The 24,663-nt window shown below is 38.0% G+C and overlaps 2 pseudogenes; both read left to right on the forward strand.

Moving 5' to 3' along the window:
* The first annotated feature begins 17,507 nt into the window (after positions 1-17,507).
* On the forward strand, positions 17,508-18,196 carry LOC147820793 (ribosome biogenesis protein NSA2 homolog pseudogene; annotated as a pseudogene).
* A 4,297-nt stretch (positions 18,197-22,493) lies between these two features.
* On the forward strand, positions 22,494-24,488 carry LOC147820794 (ankyrin repeat and IBR domain-containing protein 1 pseudogene; annotated as a pseudogene).
* The last annotated feature ends 175 nt before the right edge of the window (positions 24,489-24,663 follow it).

Here is a 24,663-nt window from a genome sequence, read left to right on the forward strand (position 1 = left end):
GATGGACATGTAGCAAGATTAGGGAAGATTTGCATTGAGGCGAGAAGACAGGAAGATCACATAAACTCTAGGAAATTGTTAAAGTAAGAGGGAAAGGCAGAATGAAGGAACAAATATATGAAGACAACCACCTAACATCAATAGGGATTCTAGACACTCTACTTACTTTCCTTTAACACTAATGATAATCAAGAGAAGGAAAAAGAGAAGAAAAGAAAGATGAAGGAGAAATCTGAATTCAGTCCAGAAAGGAACAAACAGGGAGATGAAGAGCAATGTGTGTGTGTGTGTGGGGGGGTGTCAGAGATATAAAAGAAAGAAGATAAAAGTAAAACTTTGAAAAGAGTAGAAAAAAGTAAAAATAAAAATAAGAGAAAAAAATTTTTTCTTCTTTGCAAATAACAAAAAATAAAAATGATGGGCCTCCTTTAGGCTATGTCTCTGCTGTCACAGTAGGCAACATAGGCAGCTGTGTGCATATACAAGTCAGTGAGTCTCAGAAGGAAGTAGCAGACCTGTGAGATTTAGGCAGATTTCTGGCTGCTAGTCCCAAGTTGTGTTCCCTGTCCTCCTGCAGAGTTGAACTTTTCAAAGTTCGACTTCAGATTCCAGTTGCCCTTGCCCTGAAGATAGTGCAGGTTCTGATGAGAGATGATGATTCCAGGTGATGACCCTTTCAACTTACCAAGTACAGAGGTCTGGTGTGCCTTTTGTTTTTTTTTTCTGGTACCAGGGATAGAACTTGGGTCCTTGTGCTTGAGAGGCAGGTGGCAGAAACACTGAGCTAAATCCCTGGCGTATCTTTATTGAAGAGATTCTCTTTACTTTTCAACTGAGGTTCAGTTTTCATTGAGGAGCCTGAGAGGCCATTTTTCTGTTACTAACTTCTGCTCTATTCGTTGCACTCAGGACAAGGGCCTTTATAATCTCCTGTGCCTCTGTAGTGTGGACCCATGTAGCAGAAGAGCCAGGAGGCCAGGGGTGGGGGTGGGGGGTGATGTAGATGGTGGGGGTGGAGGGGAGTGGGAGTGGGCCTTGCAGGTGCTGGCACAGCTAAGTGGAGCACAGGATGGGGCAGGGGCTCCAAGGTGCACCTGGGACCTCACTGTGCCATAGGCAGAGCCTGGAATGGAGCCAGGGCTTCACACTATCTGGGGTCCTCAGCCTCCACAGGTTGCTTACACCATATGGAGCACAGGATGGGGAAAGGAGTTATGTTAGATTCGCATTGTTTCCTGGTTGCTACCCACATCTGGGACAAAATTGTAGATGCTCCCGTCAGGGTGGAGGGGTGTTTTAGCCCCACAGGTTGTTACTGCCACAAAGGGAGTAAATGCTATAGGGAATATCAGGGAGATACTGGCTCCTCCTTGGTTGCCCTTCCAACCCTGCCAAATTATTCACAGGGGACCTGCAACCCAATGGTTTACACTATTGAAGACACCCAAGAACCTGATTGGACTATAGGACACCATGAGCACATTCAGATCACCATAGAAAGTGTCTTGCAGGGCAACTCAGGACAACTTTTTACCATTAAAAAGGTCTGGGAACCTCTGCCACAAATAAGGGTACCATGACCCAGGTCTCATGTGGTTCCCCTTGCCCCCTCAAAACCAGAGCCAGCACACAACAATTCACAGACTCCACTCTAAGAAGACTTTTTTTTGAACTTTGACCTTGTGTAAACCCTAAATTCCACCCATGGCATTCTCCAGACAGTAAACCCACAGCTAGGACATGACTGCTGGCTATGTGTGCCACTTAAAAGACTATATATATTTCAAGCCTCTAGGGGTAATACTGACAAATCAATGGCTCAATCAGACCAACTCTCCTGAAAAGTTATTTCAACCCCACTCAATCAAGGTCTGGAATAATGCCTCATGCTTAAGGGGGACTAGCCATACAACAGACATAATAGCCTCTTGTTTTAAGGTCCAAAATGCCACCCACACTTCACTAGTGCCTCCTGCTGGAACCTTCATAATATACTATGATGGGATCTATTCCTCATTTGCAGGTGTCATGTTGGGACTATGTGCACCTTTCTAATTCCAGACATTGATGTATAGCATCAGGAAAGTGAGCTACTTCCTCCCACTCTCACCTGGGAAAAAAGGGATCCCATAATCTTATCCATACTGGCAGGAATAGCTATAGTAGGAAGTGCAGTGGTGAGTGGCACTGCACTGGGACTAGGACAAAAACAGCTTACAGATCTGGAATATCAAATTTGCTCAGAGCTTGATGCCATGCAGCAGGCCATCAATACTTTACAGCAACATCTAGACTCCCTGGCAGAAATGACACTCCAAAATAAAAGGGCCATTGATGTCCTCACAGCAGAACAGGGAGGAATCTGTGCCTTTTTAAAGGAAGAATGTTGCTACTATGTCAATCAGAAATGGTGAGAGAAATTACATGTCAAATGAAGGAAAGACTTAAGACTCAGTGTGCCAGATATGTCCCCCAAGGTGCTAATCAATGGTGGGATACACTTGGTTCCTGGCACTCATGGCTTCCCTGGCTATTGCCACTTCTAAGACCCCTCAGTATTACCTGTCTTGGAGCATGCTTTTTTTTACTGTTTTCAAATTTTCTTGCAGGAATCCATGAGGCCATTTACCAATGACATAGTCACAGAACTCATCATGGCAGGATACTAGACACTACAGCAGGGAGAAGAAGCCCCTACTTACCACTGCCCTCATCAGACTTAGGCCTAGCCCCAATCTTCACCCCTTTGTGAGCCTGAAGCAGATCCAGAAGGAGAACTTCACCCAACAACCATAAAACAGAAGCCTAGAATGATAGATTTTCCTCACCTTAAAATGGCTCCTATATATAATAGGGGCCTTCTTCCCATAATACCTTGCTTCCCACCTAAACCTAGTTCCAAGATGGCTCCTTTCCTACCCAAAGTGACCTTCTCTTTCCCATAATTCCATGCTCCCCACCTGAAAACCAACCCCAAGATGGCTTCTCCCACCAAAGGAAAACCTTCTTCTTCCCAACATGCCTCTTTTCCCACCAAAAGGGTAACCTGATATTTGCTTTCCTCCTAGCAACTAGTGACATCATAGGATCCTCCACTCTCTAGCCACTACTTCACTCAATCCCACCCTAGCTACTACAAGCCCCACCCCAGCTCCTATAAGAAGCACTCCCTGGCCTGACCATATTGCTTTTTCTCTCCTTTGTATCCAGACAGCCAGGCAGATCATCCCTACAATAAAGGCTATTGTGGTTCTGGTCTGGTGTTTGTTTTTTGGCTCTGTTACCTGACAATATGGAGGGACAGAGACAAAAATAAGAAAAATGAAGATGGAGAGAGACATAAAGGACAGAGTCAGAAACAGAGAGACAGAGACAAACTGAAAAAAAATCAGTAATTGAATATTTGGAGAATTTGAAAATCCCCTACATTTTTCCTAACATGAAAAAATGCAGCAATAGTGCTTCCTCTTAAAAAATAAATATGACTGCCCTATATCCTAGATATTTCACTTCATTGCACATACTTGAATAATTTAAAGCTGAAACAGATATTTGAAATCCCATGAAAAAGTTCTGACCTTTAAAAATTCATTAAAGTGTACAAGATCTTTAATAAGTTTTGTTGATGGATGAGTTAATAAAATATATTTCCATGTAACAAAATATTAAGTTTTAAAAAGGGAATATTGACATGTATTGCAGCATTGTTTTCTCTTGAAAATTGGTAAAAGAAAATAAGCAATTACGAATAGACAAACGTTATTTAACATATAAGAAATATATAGACTACTAAAATGCAAAATGAGACAAAATGGAATAGTGATTACCATGGTACTGGATGAAGGAGAGAATAGGGTATACTTTTGAATGTCTATATAGTTTCAGTTTATGGAGAGGCAATTCTGCATATGGATGAATTTGATGGTTATATAATAATGTATATGTAATTTATGCCACTGAGTAGTGCAAATAAATGGAGTTAAAATTATAAATTTTATGAAAATTTAAGATATCCTAGGACACCATCTTTTTAAAATTAGTACATGTTTGCGATACATAATGAATACATTCATTGTGGGGAGTTGAGATATATATATATATATACACACACACATATATACATATATAATATACACACATATATACACACACACACACACACACACACATATATATATGTATATATCGTCTAATCCATTTTCCTTCTTTGCTGCACCTGCCCTCCCCTTTCATCAGTAGATGCCCTTTCCATCTCTAAAAAGTATACCTTACTTTCATCTACAGTCTACAAATAATTTTGCAATCTAAATTGCTTATACTGTGGTGTCTCATAAAGAGAAACCACACAATATTTAAACTATGTCAAACTTAATTCACTTGCATTATAGCCATCTTCCTCCATACAACTAGATTTTTTTTCCTTCTCCATGGTCTTAGTAAACTGTTGTGCACATATACTAAATTTTCTTTACACATTCAGCTGTTGATGGACATATAGACCATTTCTAAAATTTAGCTATTGTGAGTAGTGCTGCTAGAAATATGGATATGCATCTATAGGTGCAAAATAATGTCTTTGATGCTTTTGGAAAGATACCCAGATGGGCAATAACTGTGTCAAATTGATTTTTTATTTTGGTTTATTTGAGGATCTTCATATTGAAGTCCATGGTCACTGTATAGGTTTACATTTCCACCAACAATATAGAAAGGTTCCTGTCCCACAAAGACTTTTCCATCTCTTGATTTTGGGGTAATTTTTGAGGGTAACCACTCTTACTGGAGTAAGATGAAATCCCAGTGTTGATTAGATTGGCATTTCTCTCATGGCTACAGATGTGAACATATTTTATGTACTTACTGCCCATCTATATTTCTTTTTCTGAGAAATGTCCATTTATTTTAACAGTCCATTTTTTATTGAGTCTTCCACTGGTAGCATTCAATTTACTATAGGAGAGTATTTCATTCTTTATGACTGAATAATACTAAATTATGTGTACAAACTTTATATTCTTTATTCACTCATCTATTTACAGGAATCTACACTGATACATATATTAGCATGATAAATAATGCTAACTAAAATATATGTATCCATATGTCTATTTTATATGTTGTATTTCTTTCCTTCAAATACATGTCAAATGGAATTTCTATTTTTATTTTTGACATATATATATAACCATATCTATCCTTTCTCTGTCTCCCTTTCTCTCTCTCTCTCTCTCTCTCTCAAAGATGGAACTGTATACTGTATTCACAGTGACTGTACTAATTTACACTGCCCACAGTATGTAATAAATGTTTTTTCTCCTTTTCTTTACTGGATATTTATTTATTTTGAATTTATTTTAGTATCTATGCTAGTGAGCAGAAAATGGTAACCCAATGACAGAATAAAAGTGGCTTTAGGATACATTTGGCTTCACTGAAGAAATAATAAACTACCAGGAATAATAATTCTAGGATGTAGATTCTCCACAACTCCCTGACATTTTTACTTTCTTCTTTCTAGTGTCTTCAGGCAGAATGTGACTGTGATAATAGGTAGAATCTTATGATGGTCATTATCACAAACAGTTGTGGTCTTTCATTTTGCCTACCTTTTAAAAATTTTGAATCAATCTTTATTGACACTTCCTTTTTTCCCTGAACCATCTTATGGCAACACATCTTCAACTGCACAGGTGGATAGACCTGTCTGCTAGGAATGGCATGAGAACTTGAAAATTAGAGGCCTGTTCCACACAAGTCTAATAACCATTCCACTCAAGACCTTTAAATTCTACTGATGTGATCATCTAGAATACATCAACTCTTGGTTAATGTGTTGAAACTCAATCTCCCACTATGTTTATGGTTTATTAGGGTATAATATTTCTATATATTTAAGTTAATTTCTGAATAATTATTTGTGATATTTTTGGCAATCGAATGTTATTTTTATAGTTTAATTATTTGTGAAATAAATGCTACTGATTTTTCATATTTGTTTTTATCCTACTTCCTTAGTAAATATACTTTATAAAATTGAGTTTGAAAGAAATACTTAGTGTTTCCTTTTATGTCTTAGATCCTGTAGTGCACAGCTATCTGGAACTTAGTGACCCTAGGAAAATATTAGGCTTTCCATGGTTAGGGTGATGTTGGTTGTGTTCTCACTATGTGTGATAGTTAATATGTTGAACAACATTCGTTTTTTAAATTATATATTTATTGTTACATTTTAGGTATACAATACATATACATTTACTATTGGTTGTTTGTACCTGAATATGATGTATCTTAGTTCTTATTTTTCCCCCATTACTTGTGCACGCTTCACCCCCTCCACCCTTCCTTATTTACACAGATTAGATTTCACTTTTTTTTCCTTTCTCATAATTTTTTCTTTCCCTTCTTCCCTTTCCCCATTTCCTCCCACCACGTGCAAACCCTTGAATCCTTTCCTGGTTCAAATTATCAGTTATTCATTTTACTCATTTTCATCCTTATTTACACTTTCTATTTCTCACACTAGAGAAACAATTTGGTATTTACACATGTGTCCTATTTATTTCACTTAAGAGTATGGGCTCAATATGCATCCATTTGGCTATAAATGTCTGTAGTTTCTCACTCTTTATGGCTGAGTAGTACCCCATTTTATATTTAAAAAAAACACATCTTCTTTATCCAGTTTCCAGTTGATGGGTCCTTGGGTGCTTCCAACCTTTAGCTATTACAAACTGTGCTGCTATAAACATAGCTGCACTTATATCACTGTGGTATGGTTCTTCGGGGAAGACACCCAGTAGGGGAATAGCTGGGTCAAATGGGACCTGTACTCCTAGTTCTTTGAGGTATCTGCATACTGACTTCCACAGTGGTTGCACCAATCTACATTCCCACCAACAGTGGAGAAGGGTTCCTTTCTCTCCACACCCCCACCAGCATTCCTTATTTGTTGATTTCTTGATAGCAGCCATTCTTTGTAGGATGAGGTGGAATCTCAGTGTTATTTTCATCTGCATCTCTCAAATGACCAGTGATGGTGAACATTTTTTCATATATTTCTTTGCTGTTTTTACTTCTTTGTCTGAGAAATGCCTGTTCATTTCAGTTGCCCATTTTTGAATTGGGTCTTTGAATTTGGGGTGTCTGATTTTTTTCAATTCTTTATACATTCTCAATAGCAGACCTTTCTCTGAGGTACAGCTGCTAAAAATTTCTTCCCACGTTTCAGGTTGCCTCTTAGCTCTGTTGGTAGTTTCTCTTGCAGTGCAGAAGCTTTTTAATACAATGAGATCCCAGTTGTTGATTCTTTGTGGTAGTTTCTGTGCTACTGAAGATTTGTTCATAAAGTCTTTTCCTATGCCAATGTCATCAAGTGTTCTACCTAACTTATCTTCCAGCAAGTTTAGTGTTTCTATCACAATATTTAGATCTTTAATCCACTTCCATCTTAGTTCAGTGCACGGTGATACATATGGGTCCAGTTTTAAACTTTGGCAGGTTGAAATCCAGTTTCTCCAACATCATTTATTAAATAGGCTATTTTTCCTCCAATGAGGGTGGTTGGATCTTTTGTCAAAGATGAGGTGGCTGAGTATGTCTGGAGGTATTTCTGCATCTTCTCATCTCTTCAAGTGATATTCAGGTCTGTTTCTTTGCCAGTACCATGCTTTTTTAATCACAGTAGATTTGTAGTATAGTTTCAAGTTGGGGATTGTGATACCTGCAGCCATGCAACAGAGGTTGCCTAGAATGGTTTTTGCTATTCTAGGTTTCTTCTGCTTCCAAATGAATTTTTGGATTGTTTTTGCTATTTCTGTGAAGTATATTCCTGGAATTTCAATTGGCATTTCATTAAATCTGTATAGTAGGTTTGGAAATATGGCCGTTTTCATTATATTGGTACTTCCTACCCAGGAATAAGGGATATCTTTCCATTTTTTTATATCCTGTTCGATCTCCTTTTTCAGAGAGCTGTAGTTTTCAGTGTAGAGGTCTTTTGCTTCCTTTGTTAGTTTGATTCCTAGATATTTCAGTTTTTTAGATGCTATTGTAAAAGGAATTATTTCTCGAATTTCTCTCTCAATGGGTCTGCTATTTGCATATAAGAAGGCTATTGTTTTTTGAGTGTTGACCTTGTATCCATTTACTCTATTGAATCTGGCAATTAGGTCTAGAAGACTTTTAACTGAGTTTTTTGGATCTTCTATGTAAAGTATCATATCATCAGCAAATAATGACAGTTTCACTTCTTCCTCTCTCATCTTTATTCCTTTTATTTCTTTCTCTTGTCTAATTGCTATGGCTAATGTTTCCAGAACAGTATTGAACAGGAGTGGTGATAGTGGGCATTCTTGTCTTGTTCCTGATTTTAGCATGAAACTTATCAGTGTTTGACCATTTAGTATAATGTTGGCTCTTAGTTTTTCATAGTTAGCTTTAATCAGGTTGAGATAAAGACCTTCTATTCCAATATTCTGTAGCGTTTTTACCATGAGCGGATGTTGGATTTTGTCAAATGCTTTTTTGGCATCTATTGAGATGATCATGTGGTTTTTGTCCTTGACTCTGTTAATGTAGTGTATTACAATTATTGATTTATGGATGTTGAATCATCCTTGTATCCCTGGGATAAATCCAACTTGGTCAGGGTGTATGATCTTCTTGATGACACTCTGTGTTCTGTTGGTCAGTATCTTCTTGAGGATTTTTGTGTCTATGTTTATTAGGGAGATTGGCCTATAGTTCCCTTTTTGGGTTGGGTCTTTCCCTGATTTTGGGATCCAAGTAACACTTGCTTCCAAGAATGAATTTGGAAGCCTCTCTCCCCTTTCAATTTCCTTGGTGAGTTTAAAGAGTAACAGTGATAGTTCTTCTTTAAATGTCTTGTAGAATTCAGCAGTGAAGCCATCAGGACCTGGGCTTTTCTTTGTTGGTAATATTTTTATTACCTTTTCAATTTCACTCATTATTATTGGGGTGTACAGAATTTCTATATCTTCTTCATTTAATTTTGACAATTCTTATGTATCTAGGAATCTGTCCATTTCTTCTGTGTTTTCCATTTTATTAGAGTACAGATTCTCAAAGTAGGTATTGATGATCCTCTGGATTCCTGCTGGATCTTTTGTAGCTTCACATTTTGTTCTTAATTGCATGGATTTGAGCCTTTTCTTTCCTTTTTTTTTTTTTTTTTTTTTTTTTTGGATAAGTTTGGCTAAAGCTTTATCAATTTTATTTATTCTTTCAAAAAACCAACTCTTTGATTCATTGTTGTTTTTTTTGGCATCATTTTCTTAGTCTCCATTGCATCAATTTCTGCTCAGATCTTTATAATTTCCTTTCTTGTATGAGCTTTGGGTTTTTTATGCTCTTCTTTTTCAAGAGCTTGAGAGTCTGTATTAGGTTGTTTAACTGAGTTCTCTCTGTTTTCCTAACATGGGCATTCACTGCTATGAATTTCCCATGTAGAACAGCTTTCATGGTGTCCCACAGATTCCTTTATGTTGTACTAGCGTTATCAATTACTTGTAGAAGCTGATTTCTTCTTTAATTTCCCCTGTCACCCATTGGCTGTTCAGAAGGGTGTTTGAGCAGCATTCATTTTATCTGTAATCTGTTGAGAGTTTTTATAATGAATGGATGTTTACTTTTTTTCAAAAACATTTTAGGGATATTTTTAGACGGTCATAAGGGTTTACATTTTTGGTGTGATATTTACACTGTAGTAAGTTTTACTACATTAATAAGTGTACCTCACTTATTAATTTGTACATTTTAACTCACACCTACATTTCAAGGACAAATTACATTTGTTTATGATGCTTAGTCACATGTATTGAACTACTGAACTTCATTTGCTAGCATTTTTTATGGGATTCTTTGCATTAATATTACAAATGGGCATTAACTTGTAATATGGGCATCCTAAATTGTCAAAATGGTGAAACTGGACACATAGTGAATTTGGACATGCTTTCCACCAATCAGTTTTGTGAAAAAACATGATAGCAATTTGTATTAAATATTCCTAAATGCTTGTTTTATTTATTAGTGAAGCCATCAAATGTAGATTTTTATTTGGGCATATTTTTGTTAAGTTATTCAGGCTCCTTGCTGTCTGTTGGTGTTTTTAATTTATCTACATCTTACATTCAGTCTTGGTAAGTCAAAAGTCTCTAGTAATTTAGCCATTACTTCTACTTATTCCAATTGTTGAGATATGGGTGTTCATGGTAGTTTCTTAAGGTCCTTGCACTTGTATATTCTCCCAATTCCTTTACAACTGTATTCATTTCTTTGGCTCATATTAATACCAATTTTTGCTTATCTTTTAAAAACAACTTTTCACTTTCAAGATGGCTTCATATAAGAAACCAGTATTCATTTGATCCACAAAGAATAAGAGCAATCAGAGTACAGTTGCATCTTGAGATGAGTGGTGAGGGGAAAACACTGGAAACCATCAGTACAAGCAAAATCTTTGTAATATCAGAGGTTATGGAATATCAGCAGAGTAAATATCCTGAAATATACTGTCCTAGGTCCACAGCTTGGGGAGGAGCAGTTTCCCCTTTTCAGAGGGTGATTAAATTTGGTAAATCTAGCAGTTTTATCAGTATAGACACTTTCCAGCTATTGGAAAGTTTCACAACCCTCAGAAGTTGCAGCCTACCTGGATAAGTAACCTAAAATTTTCCCAGTAATGTTTCTTGAAAAACAATTTTTCTGCCCTCAGTGTTGTCCAAGGTCTATCTTAATAAGAGGTCAGTTATCTAAAGTGTGGCTCTTTTGGAGCAGTATCCCCTGCATATTTCCCTCACTAGAACCCCATAAGCATTGTGTTTTACTGGCTTACAGAGGGCTTCCAATTTTCAATCCAAATTTGTTAAAGTAGAGTGACTGAGTCAAATTGAATGAATGGTATACACTGTGGTGTTTGTAGTGTGGGTATTGTGGCACAGGGAGGAACATAGACTGGGAGATTGAAGAGGCTGCCCTGTGAGACCAGAGATGTGACAGGTAACATGTGGGTTCACATCAGTGGTGGTAGTGAAGGCACAGGCCCTTCCACTCCTACCCCCCCCAAATCACACATGGTCATCATTCATTAACAGGCTGTGGAAAAGTCCCAATGTTTCCATATTTCCCTGACCACAAGGTGTGCAGGAATGGTGTTGAGCTATACCAGGGCTCTAGTGTTGGCCAGTTTCCATGACACACAGAATGACCTTCAGGTCTGGAGAAAGGTTTTGCTTGGTGCCACTGGCATTCTATATTCTACTGTGTTGCTTCCTAGATTTCACCCAAAAGGATTTTGCCTGGCTCCAGGTGTCATCCATTCTTGCTTGACCCTGAATGGATACCCTAGCTGAAAGAATCAAGAATGGAATAGCTCTGGACATTACCCTACCCCAGTACATGCGTGTCTTGGGAGACTTAATGTCCCAGTTCTGTGAGGACACATGCGTACTAGCAGCAGAGAGGAACACAACTCTTGCCAGCACACTTACGTTTATCACACTAGACACTGCCTCTGCAATTTACCTAACTAAACATGGATATCAAGAGTCTCGCTGTGTGAGGGAAGCATTGTGAGCCTCACCTGACCTCGGCCTGGCTCTGCAGCAGCTCTGCCTGGGTCTCCAGATTCGTCGCCAGTGGCTGCAGAACTGGAGGGGGGGGGGGGGGGGGGGGGGGGCCCGGGGGTCTCGGTGCCCAGCGAGCCATCTGCCCCGGTGTTTGTCTTAATAAATAAACCACTGCAGGGGGGTGAGGGAGGGGAAGTGACTGTGAGGTATATGCCCATAAAGCACTTGGGTCTGAACCACTGTGTGAAGACAATGGTAACAGGCCTATTACCATTACTGACTAGTATAACCAGGATCTGAAACCTTTACAAGTTACATTGACAATATCAAGAATGTTTGAGAAAACCTCCATCAACCACTAGAACCTACCATCCTATTGTAGGATTAATATATCATTCCAAATATTTTTCCACTAACACAATATCTATTTGAACTGCTCAGTAGTTCTCATTCTTGCATGACTCACAGAGTCTCAACTTTAATAACCCCATTTCTAAATCCTTAGTCATAGCCAAAGAAGATGTTAAGATATCCAGGTGAAAATAAATTTAATATTCCCAAATCACGTACCCCAAAACACATCTTCAGGAGAAAACTGCTTATTGAAAACACATTTCCATAAAAATCACCAGGGATTGAACTCAGGACCTTTTGCTTGGGAGGTAAGCAGTGGCACCACTGAGCTAAATCCCCAGCCCAAAAGTAGCAATATTGTATTCACCAGATGTGTAAACCTCAACAAAGGATACAAGATATCTCTGCACACACATACACACATGTATATGTAAAGGTAAGCTGATATCTAAAATACCTATAATGACACAACTCCTTAGTAATAGATTCAAAACAATCCTGAGGGATAAAATGCCTGATAATAAATTCAAAGAATGACTTTTAAGAGCTGAATGCCATTAAAGAGAATGCCAGTAAACAATTAAAAATTCATGATACAATTAAAAACTCATATAAATTTAGAGAAATAAAAATTCATATAAATTTCTATCCAATCATAGAAATGCAGAGCTCAGTGTGTCATATAAAATATTCAGTGCAAACCCCCCAAAAGAAACTAACTTTAAGGGAAGAAAGCAATTAAGAGGATGAAGAAAGTTTTTCCAAAATGTCACATTTCAAAAAGGAGGAGAAAAGATGAGAATATTCAATAACTTTTTAGTGCCTTAAACAATTAAATATCTACAGCATGGACAAACACTAAGACAAAGCAATTAAGGCTGTGAGCATAGAAAACTATGCATATTCAAGAAATATTAGCAGGAGATCTTGTAACCTCAGAAAAGACAAGCTTTAGAAGCCTGAATAGACACAAACAAAAATACCATGATATTTGATGGACAAACTCAAAACTAGAGGACAAAGATGAAATTATGCATTTTTACAAGACCAAATCACATTTAAATAAACAGATTTTTCAGGATTAAACGGAATGAACTAATTTATGTATTTGAAGTTCTGAAAGGACTGCCAGCAGGATTAGCCAACAAGATTGCCCCTCAAGAGAAGAAGAAACAAAGAACTCCCGAAGAATGTAAACATTTTTAAAAATATAGAGAATTTATGATCAACAGACCAGCCTTACAAAAGATGATAAAGGCAACTACATCCAGAAGTGAAAGATAACTATCAACATGATAATATGTGAAAATATAAATTCCACTAGTTGAGTAGAGGGACAAAATACCGAGTAGTTTCTCTGGTGTGATAATCTGAAAGTGTAGGTAAGACTTAAAATGATTTAAATGAATAATTGATAATTTGAAACAGGAAGAAAAGTTCTAAAGGTGTAGGGGAAGTGGGACAGGAAGGGGAAAGGAAAAATTATGAGAAAAGGAAAACATGGAAACAAAGTCTTTGTAAATAGGAAAGGGTGGAGCGTAGTGAAAGGAAGGCAGGGAATGGGGAAAAAATAAGAACCAAGATGCATCATGTAAAGGTACAAGTTCCCAATGATAAATGTAAATGGGTGGTGTACCTAACATGTACCAGTAAAAGAATTTAAGGAAAAAAGGAAAAGAATCATACATTTATCAATGTGCCAAGACATACAGCCTAAATACAAAATGAGAGGAAAAAAGCACAAAAAATATTCAAACAAGTATAAGAAAATTGATAGGCATAAACCTATACTATACAATAATAATCCAGACTGTCAAGAGACTAAATTTTCTAATTTAAGGATGGCAGAATGGATAAGTAAGCAAAATCCAAAATTTGGAACAACATTGGATCATTGATGGAGTCAGAAGGTAAATTTTTTTTAATTAAATAACTAGAAACCCACTACACCAATACTTACAGGTATAATTAAAAAGATGTGAACATAGAAGCTCATAGTACTAACAGCACACACACACACACACACACACATGCACACTCCACAGGTGTGCACCACTTCAATTATACACCTTTTTTAATTTATGTGAATTTCCTAAGAAACAAAACACAAACAAAATTTAAAATAGAAGAGAGGACGTAACAAACATTGGAATAGTAATAAAATGAAATAAAGGCAGTACAAAAGATGAATAAACAAAGTTGGATTTTCAAACAAAATTTGCAAACTTCTTTCTAGTTAACAAGTTTTTTTCCCCCAAAGTCCCTAGAATATGAACTGATTATGCGTCATGTTCATACTATTACAATATTTTTAATCTTAGTGGGTCACTACCATTTTTAGTGACTTACATTTTTTGATATTTTCATTATAATTGCTAGTAATTCTTTCAGTTTGAATAACTTCACTTTAATATTTCTGTGGACTAATTCTGATGGAAATAGATTCAGCTTTTTCTCATCTATGAATATCTTTATCTCTTCTTAGCTTCCACAGGATGACTTTACTGGGTGCCATAATTTGTTTTTAATTTTAATTTTATTGGTACAATTTAGATATACATTATGATCTAATTCATCAGAGGGAATTTGTATTTGTACATGATATATCTTGATTCCTCTTTATTTTCCATTACCCTCCCCTCCCTTCAAACTCTCTTCTTATTTACAAAAGCCCCATTTCAAGTTTTTCCTTCTTTTCTCATTGTTTGCTCCCTTCCTTTCACCCATCCCTGCTATCTAGTTCCTCCTTCCCTTTGAACATTTTTCTTATGTCACATTTTCTATTATACCTTTTGGTCCCTATTTATACCTTCAGTTACTTACCAACAGATGGAAAATGCAAAATTTATACATGTGTATCTGATTTATTTCACTTAATAATTTTGATTTGGAGCATTTTTCTTTTCAATACGCTTAATCTCCCCTTCCTCTCTATCCTGCCTTTAAGGGTTATGTTGAAAAACCTGTTGGTATTTCCTGGAGTAATAGACAAAAATCATAAGATTCATAAGAACCACAAAAAAAATCCATTCTGGTAACCAAGGGAGTCAATCAAAAGAAGTTGAAAGCACTCAATCTATACTACACACAGATTGTAGTAAGAAAAACTTCATGGTTTCCAAATGGAGCAAAATTGAAAGACTGACAAGAAACCATACACTTCAGGCTAAAGAAGTTTATACAAAGGTGCTAAGAACATATAATACGTAAATTATATAAAACTTAAATTAAAATGAGCTGTGTATTCTCCTGAATCTTTGAAACAACCAGAAAGTATAAAAACAGGAGCTATGACATGGGTCTCTACCAGGAGTTTTGAACAAAAGCTCAAGCAACAAGACCAATAACAGACATATGAAACTGAAGTTAAGAAGAAAACTAAAAGTGTCTAACTACTACACTTCAAAGATAACTACTAATATGAAAAAGGAACAACATAGAAATTACACACAAATAATTGTGGGCCACAATGGGAAGGAAAGAAATGAAACCCTTACACATTGTGGGAAGGCAATGTATTACTGCATTCATTGTGGAAAATGGCATTGGGTTTTCCCAAGAAATATATGATCCAGCAAAATTCACTACCAAGCATGTAGCCAGATGTATTTCAATCCATTTTTGGGAGATATTTCTGCACATGTATTTTATTGTGGTATTATTCACAATAAACTCATTATAGAATTAATTTTTTTGTCCAATGGGAAATAAATGCAGAGAGAAAATGTAGTGTGTATACCATAGACTATTTGGTAGCACTGAAGTAGATAAATGTTTAGATATTTGCAACAATAGGAATGAATCTGAGAGGTGTTATGCTTAATAAATAGGACAGACAGAGTAAAATAAATTGTGCACATTCTCAATTCTTCCATGAATATAAAACAAATATACTTATAAAGGGAAAGGGTATAGCAGTGGTTAACAGAGGCTGGAGGTGGGGGTAGAAATTGAGGTATATTTCTCAAAAATCCAAACTTTCAGGAGGCATAAATATGGCAGTGGCTTCTGAGGCCTGTTACACAGTACAGTTACTCCAGCTAATAGCAGTATATCCCCTATTTCAAAATTACTGAATGTATATTTCAAATACACAATTTTAGCATGTCAATTTATAATTTAAAATAAACTATACATGAAGGGCACATATTAACTCTCTTTGAATTATGTTCAGTAGCTGAACTGATTACAGTGCACAGGATATAGATTTAGATTATTCATGAGCACATTCTGCCACGTATTGAGGAAAAGCCTATTTCAGGATTTCAAAATTTAACCATTTCATGGTGTGGGTTGTTAACCATAAGTAGTGTGATGTTTCAGTGAGATCCTTTCTGAATTCTTAAGAAAACAACAGAGACATTTATAGCAAAATGGATGCACATCGAGGCCATAGTCTTAAGTGAAATAAATAGGACACATGTGTGTAAATACCAAATAGTTTCTCTGGTGTGAGAAGCTGAAAATGTAAGTAAGGATTAAATGGTACGATAGATAATGTGAAATAGGAAGAAAAGTTAGGAAAGGGAAGGGGAAATGGGAGGGAGAGGAGAAAGGAAAGGGGAATGGAATAAATATGAGAAAGGGAAAAAATGGAAACAAAGTCTTTGTAACTCGGGAGGGGTGGAGGGGGTGAACGGGGGGGTAGGGCAATGGGGAAAAATAAGAATCAAGATATATTATGTAAAGGTACAAATCTCCAATGATGAATGTCATTATATTGTATACCTAAAATATACCAATTAAATTAATAATAAAAAATAAAAAAGAGAGAAAACTTAATCCTTGACAATAGATGTTTCAAAAAAAGGAATTTAAGTTTCCTCTTCATCAAAAATTGTTCAAAATGTTTATATCATTTAGATAAACTCTGTCAATTAACTCTTACTACCTATACAATATTTAGGGTAGCATTCCATTTATTTACAAAGCTCCTTTTAGTACAACATGAAGTTTCCCTGTAATCCTCTTAAACCACAATACCATTATGACTGAAAAGGTTCATATTCAGAAAATAGCATGGCTTACTCTTATTTTAAATAACTACCTAATCATTTTTAATAACAGTAGTAAATAGTTTTTAATAAGAGTATTTAACATATGTCTCATGTTTATTTTCATTGTTTTCCTAAATCTTGTCCTTAAGACCTACTTTTAAAAAATTCACCCTGCATTCAATAAAATATTGTCTAGTAGGTTAGTTATCATTTTGTTAGTCACCTTTACCAACACAAAACAATGCTTTTCAATAATGCAAATGAGTCTAGGTCAGTTATTTTTAAAAAATAACCTACAATTTAAATACAACCATTTGTTCATTCAATGCATTGTTCATTGTTTCTTTTTGGAATACAAAAGAGATGTTAGTGAGTCCTTCTTACTACAAAGATGTACTCTCAGCTTACCCACTGTCATGTTGGGGACTTTTAGTTTGTCTTACTTAATCTGCTGGCACAGGGAAAACATCCCTTGTGACTGACTCCCTTCAAACCTTTTCAGGCACCATCTGATGTTTAGAAAGTTCATTCTGCCATTGTGTTTTTAAAAGAGAAGCATGGGATTACTATGAGAAAAAGAGAAAGAAGGAAAGTTGAGAGGCTCATGAATGTTCAAAGAAGGTTAAAAAAAAAGATTGGCCTGAAGGCTAAGCTCTACCATAAACAGTGCCATGCCAAGAAAATACAAGTGAAGAAGACTATCAAGATGCATGAAAAGAGAAACACCAAACAAAACAATGATGGAAAGACTCCTCAGGGAGCAGTACCTGCCTATCTGCTAGACAGAGAGGGACAGTCTCTGGAAAAAGTACTTTCCAACATGATTAACCAAAAAAGAAAAGAAAAGGTGTGAAAATGGGTATTGAAGTATTGAAAGTTATTCGAACTGGAAAGAGAAAAAAGAAGGCATGGAAGAGGATGGTTGCTAAAGTCTGCTTTGCTGGGGATGGCTTTACAAGAAAACCACCAAAATGCGAAAGGTTCATTAGGCCAGCGGGCTTATGTTTCAAGAAGGCCCGTGTAACACACCCTGAATTGAAAGCCACCTTTTGCCTGCCAATACTTGGTGTGAAAAAAAATCCTTCATCACCACTATATACAACTTTGGGTGTTATTACCAAAGGTACAGTGATTGAAGTGAACATGAGTGAGTTGGGCCTTGTGGCACAAGGAGGCAAGGTTATCTGGGGTAAATATGCCCACGTAGCCAACAATCCTGAAAATGATGGATGCATCAATGCAGCATTACTGGTCTGAAAGATGTTTCATATAATAACTTCTTACACTTATTGAAGACTACAGGCCAACGAGGAAAACCACCATTACTGTGAATCTTACCACAGCTTTTGTAACTGCAGTCATCAAGAGAATTATTTATTAAATTTTAAGAACATTAAAAACATAATAAAAATAAATAAAAATAAAAAGAGAAGCATCATAAGAGGGCCAGTGGCACTCAGTCAGTAGTGAGATCTGGGGCCCATTCTGAGAACATTAGAATTTCTTTCCTGCATTAGTTAGTTATTTGCTTGCTTGCTTTATTTATTTATTTGTTTGTTTCTTTTGGTACTGGGGATTGAACTCAGGTCTTTGTGCTTGTGAGGCAGGTGGTGGAACCACTGAGCTAAATCCTCCGCCTTACTTGTTTTATTTTTGTTTTTGTCTTTGCCACTAAATAACAAAGACCAACCACTTAAAGGAGCAAAGAGTTTTGCCTTTTCTGTTTTTCTTTTCTTTTCTTTTTTCAATTCATGGTTTCTTAGGGTTCAGGCCATAGTGAGCTGGGTCTGAATGAGACACAACATCATGGAAGAAAGTCACAGTGGAGCAAAGCTGTGCATGTCATGGCAGCTATGAAGCAGAAAGTGAGGAAAAGAGCCAGAGAGAAAGGGGTCAGGGACCAGATGTAGTGCCCCAGATCATGATCCCATGATCTGCTCCTTTCAAGTAGGCCTTTTTGCCCCATTTCCTTCTTTTCCAAATAATGCCATTAAATTATATCACCAGGGTTAAAGCTCTCTTGATCTAATCAATTCTCTAACCCCCACCTGTGAGCAGCACTGCATGAAGATCAAAACCTCAATACATGACTCTTGGGGAAACTTCATAGTTGAACCTAACATCCCTACTTTTGTATACATGTATTCAATTTGAGTCAGTTACTAGGCTTTCTATCATGAAAGGATTGTGTCCTACCCTTTTCTGTTTGTTTAATTCTTTTATTGGTACATTTTAGGTATACATCACATTTACATTTCTCATTGGGAATTGTACCTTTACATGATGCATCTTGGTTCTTATTTTCTCCCCATTCCTAGCCCTCCCTTCACCCCCTCCACCACTCCCTATTTACAAAGGCTTTGCTTCCATTTTTTCCATTTCTCATAATTTTTCCTTTCCCTTCTTTCCTGTCCCCTGCCCCTCCCATTTCCCATACCCCTTTGGACCTTTCTTCCTATTTTGCATTATCAATTATTCATTCTAATCACTGGTACATTTTAGGTATACAGTATAATTACATTCATCACTGGAAATTTGCACTTTTATGCAATCTCTCTTGGTTCTCATTTTTCTCCCTTCCCTTGCCCTCCCTTTAACCCCTCCATCCCTCCCTATTTACAAAGACTTTGATTCCATTTTTCCATTTTCTCATATTAGATCCATTCCCTTCTTTCCTTTCTCCTACCTCTCCCACTTCCCCCTCCCCTTTCCTCCTTTTCTCCCTATTTCACATTATCTATTATACCTTTTAATCTTTATTTACAATTTCAGTTTCTCACACTAGAGAAACTATCCAGTATTTACACGTGTGTCCTGTTTATTTCACTTAAGAGTATCACTTCAATGTGCATCCATTTAGCTATAAATGTCTCTAATTTCTCATTTTTTTTATGGCTCAATAGCACTCCATTTTACTGTTTTTTAAACCACATTTTCTTTATCCAGTCTTCAGTTGATGGGCATTTGGGCTGTTTCCAAGCTTCAGCTATTACAAATTGTGCTGCTATGAACATGGGTGCACATATATCACTGTGGTATGATTCTTTTAATTCTTTGGGGAAGATACCCAGCAGGGGACTAGCTGAGTCAAATGGGACTTCCAGTCCTAGTTCTTTGAGGTACCTCCGTACTGATTTCCACAGTGCTTGCACCAGTCTACACTCCCACCAGCAGTGGAGCAGGGTTCCTCTTTCCCCACAGCCCCGCCACCATTTATTATTGGTTGATTTCATGATAGCAGCCATTCTTTCTGGAATGAGGTGGAATCTCAGCATTATTTTCATTTGCACCTCTCGAATGATCAGTGATGTTGAACGTCTTTTCATGTATTTATTTGCTATTTCTTCTTCTTTGTCTGAGAAATGTCTGTTCATTTCAGAGGTCTATTTTTGGATTGGATCTCTAAATTTGGGAGGTCTGATCTTTTTAAGTTCTTTGTAGATTCGAGATAGTAGACCTTTGTCTGAGGGACAGCTGGTGAAAATTTTTTCCCACATTGTTCTCTTTTCACATTGCTGGTGGTTTCTCTTGCTGTGCAGAAGCTTTTTAATAAGAAGAGATCCCACTTGATGACTGTTTATGCTAGTTCATGGGCAACTGAGGCTCTGCTCATAAAATTTTGTCCTACACCAATGTCTTCAAGAGTTCTACCTAGGGCGGTGGAAGAGCTTCCACGTCGGTAGCAGAGGCGCTGTCTGCTCTTCCTGCTGTTGCTTGTGGGGCCTGCTGGCTCTGTGGAGATGGTGGCTGGCGGCTGGGTGACTGTAGTGGCAGTGGCGGGAACACCAGCCCCTGAACAGGAGGCTGGGGAGGGGAGGAGGGAGGCGTGGGCTGCACGCACGCGAGGCTCTAGCAAGAGCCGGACTTGACCTGGAGGCTAAGGGGAGAGCCACCCCGCTCCTTGTCCCCTTCCCCGACAGGGGCGGCGTGGCAATCCACCGGGATGGGGGGCGCCCGCACAGCCTGATCCTCCCACGGTGTCACAGGCTCATGCAGAGCTTCTGGCGGGTCTCCTATGTGCACTCTTGGCCCCAACAGCCTCCTCCTGGTGAGCACCGAGGAGCCGATGAGAATGTGCAACATGCTATGGAAGTATTCAAGAAGTAGCTGAAAGAGGAAAGAAAAAGGTGCCATTGCTTATCAGAAAAGAAAACAAAACACGGGAAATACAACTACCAAATTCCAAAAAGTACTCATCAATGATGATGAAAACCTGGCTTGCCAAATATATGAAAACAGTCCTCAGCTAAAAGAATCCCTTGATCCAAATACATATTATGGGGAACCGTACCAACACAAGGCTCCATTACACTATGCTGCTAGACATGGAATGCATAGAATATTAGGAGAATTCATGTCGCTTTCAGGACAATTCTTATAAATATGGATGTTGACAACCTAACTGACTAGTGCTGAAGGACTATACTGCTGAAATTAGTTTTGAATGGACTTTTCTTTTTGGTAGAGATGGAAATCCAAATAAACGGAATGTGCACAATGAAACACCTATGCATTTGTCCTGTATGGGACCTCAGATTAATGATATCAGAAGGAGCCCTTCGTCCTCGATTAGCACGCCCTGTGGAAGATGATTTCAGAAGAGCAGACTGACTGCAGATGATCTTAAGATGGAAAGGAGCAAAACTTGACCAGATGAATATGAGAGAGCAGCTACTGATGTTGTTGATAACAAAAAGAACCACACCCCTTCACTGTGCTGCTGCCACAGGGGTAAAAGCCTGTGTAGAGCTTTTAGTGAAGCATGGAGGAGACTTGTTTGCTGAGAATGAAAATAAAGATACTCCTTGTGATTGCATTGAAAAGCAACACCATAAAGATTTGTCTCTCAATCTGGAAGCTCAGACGGTATTTTCTCGGGATCCTGAGGCTGAAGAAACAGAAGCTGAATATCCTTCATTAGCCAAATGAGAGCCCTGTGAAGGATTAAGGCCTCAATATCTGTATCAATTGAATGATACTCTTATTGTGGAAACAGCAGATATGCTTCAGGCCCCTCTATTTACTGCTGAAGCTTTACTTCGAGCTTATGCCTGGGACTGGGAGAAATTATTTGAAGTTTGCATGTCCAACCCAGAGAACTGCTGCCAACGATCAGGTGTTCAAATGCCAACTCCACCACCAAGTGGGTATAATGCCTGGGACGCACTCCCTTCTCCAAGAACTCTAAGGACTACACACTCTTCTGTCACCTCTCCAGATGAAATCAGTTTATCTCTTGGGGATTTAGAAACCAGTTTGTGTGACATTTGTATATGCAGCATTTCTGTATTTGAGGATCCAGTGGATATGCCCTGTGGAGATGACTTTTGTAGCAGATGTTGGGAGACATTTTCAAAATCTGAAAATTCAAGAAGGTGAAGGTCACATCATTTTCTTCCCTGCATATGAGTGCTTTCAACTTGTGGCTGTGGATATCATAGAAAGTGTAGTTTCTAAGGAAATGGACAAACGATACCTACCCTTTGATATTAAGGCCTTCGTTGAAAATAATCCTGCCATTAAATGGTGTCCTACTGCAGGCTGTAAAAGACTAACAAAATAAGGGTCAAATACATCTGGAACTGATACCTTCAGTTTCCCATTGCTGAGAGCTCCTGCTGTGGACTGTGGAAAAGGACACCTCTTCTGCTGGGAGTGCCTTGGTGAAGAACATGAACCATGTGATTGCCAAACATGGAAAAACTGGCTACAAAAAATAACTGAGATGAAACCAGAAGAACTTGTGGGAATTAGTGAAGCATATGAGGATGTGGTCAATTGTTGTTAACTAACTCCAAGGCTTGTGCGAATTGTTAATCTCCAATACAGAAGAATGAGGGCTGCAATCACAGGCAGTGTGTTCAGGAAGATGTTTGCATTTGTTTTCTTTTGAGGTGCAAGTATGATTTTTGCTGGATTTGCCTTGCAGAATGGAAAAAACATAGTTCTTCCACTAGAGGTTATTACAGATGTACTCGCCATAAAGTCATTCAGCATGTGGAGGAGCAATCCAAGGAAATGACTGTGGAGGCTGAGAAAAAACACAAGTGATTTCAGGAACTTGACAGATTTAGGCACTATTACACAAGATTTAAAAAGCATGAGCATAGCTATCAGTTCTTCTGATAGCTTCTTAAAACAGCCAAAGAAAAGATGGAACAATTGAGTAGAGCTCTCAAAGAAACTGAAGGAGGCTGTCCAGATACCACTTTCATTGAAGATGCAGTTCATGTGCTCTTAAAAACTCAGCATATTCTTGTGTTCTTATCCATCTGGATTTTTCTTAGAACCTGAAAGCACAAAGAAAGAAATTTTTGAACTTATGCAAACAGACCTAGAAATGGTTACTGAAGCCCTTGCCCGAAAAGCCAATAGGCCTTACCTTCGCACACCTTGCCACAAGATTATCAAGGCAACATGCTTTGTGCAGCAAAAGAGGCAAGAATTCCTGGCATCTGGCTCATGGAGTTGCTCCTGCAGACTCAACTGAAGCTCCAAGGCACAGCTTTGCTAGTGGAACATGGGACTGGGAATATTTAGGATTTGCATCACCTGAGTATGTAGTAATTCCAAAGAGTAGAAAGTTCAGCAATCTGGAATATGCTGAATTTTAGTATCAGAGGACGCACAGACAACAGCGCCATTGACGAGATGTGCACAGTCTCCTTAGAAATCCTCCAGACCATGATGAGCCAAGTGAAAGTACTGTAGATACTCCAGAGAGTGCTAGTGGCCACAGGCCTGACATGTTCTTGGTAAGTTCTGCATCTATGAGTGTGCTGCACAGCTCATCCCTGCATGACTATACCCCTGCTAGCCACTCTGAAAACCAGGACTCCCTTCAGGCTCTGAGTTTCTTAGATGAAGATGATCCCAATATACTTCTTGCAATACAGTTGTCACTGCAAGAGTCTGGGCTGGCCATTGATTAAGAAACAAGAGACTTTCTCAGTCATGAAGTATCTCTAGGAGCTATAGGCACTTCTTTACCTTCCAGGCTGGACTCTATCCCCAGGAATACTGATAGCCCTCGAGATACATTGAGCAGCTCTGAGCTTTTGGAACTTCATTTTCAACTGACACCTTGAGTTCGCATCCTGTCAGTGAGGCAAGAAGTGATTTCTGTCCCTCATCCAGTGATGAGCCAGACTCAACCAGCCAGGACCCCAGTATCAATGACAGTCTTCTTGGCAATATCATGGCTTGGTTTCATGACATGAACTCTCAGTGAATTGCCTTGATTCCCCCAGCAACTACAGAAATTAGTGTGGATTCTCACAACTCCTGTGTCAAAGATGTGTCAGAAGGGACAAGAGATGTGGAGTTGGAGCTGCCAGAAGATTTGGTATTTGAAGATACTGGTGTCAGTGAAGGCAGAGGAGTACAGAAAGAAGAAAATGCTTTAGAAGAAAATATTCTGGCTGGGGAGACATCATTTCAAGTTGATGACAGTGGTAATGAAGCAGCCAACAAAGAGAATTGCTCTGATGTTTCAAGTCAAGCACCTGAAAGCTCTAGTGACTGGCTTGGACAAGTACATTTAGTGTGAACCGCATACATCTGGCTCCATGTGCTTTGCAGTTACAGATGGTAGGAAAGGTGGAATAAACTTTATAGAGACTTTGACCCAATTAATTCCAACTCATAACCACTGATTTTAGAATTGAATACAAAGGAGTTCCCTCATTTTTTAACCTAACAGGGAATTTCTTTTGTATTTAATT

This window comes from Heterocephalus glaber, unplaced genomic scaffold (genome assembly GCF_053883595.1).
Source record: "Heterocephalus glaber isolate CG9 unplaced genomic scaffold, H.glaber_assembly_v1.0 deba00001803, whole genome shotgun sequence".
Classification (NCBI taxonomy): Eukaryota; Metazoa; Chordata; class Mammalia; order Rodentia; family Bathyergidae; genus Heterocephalus; species Heterocephalus glaber.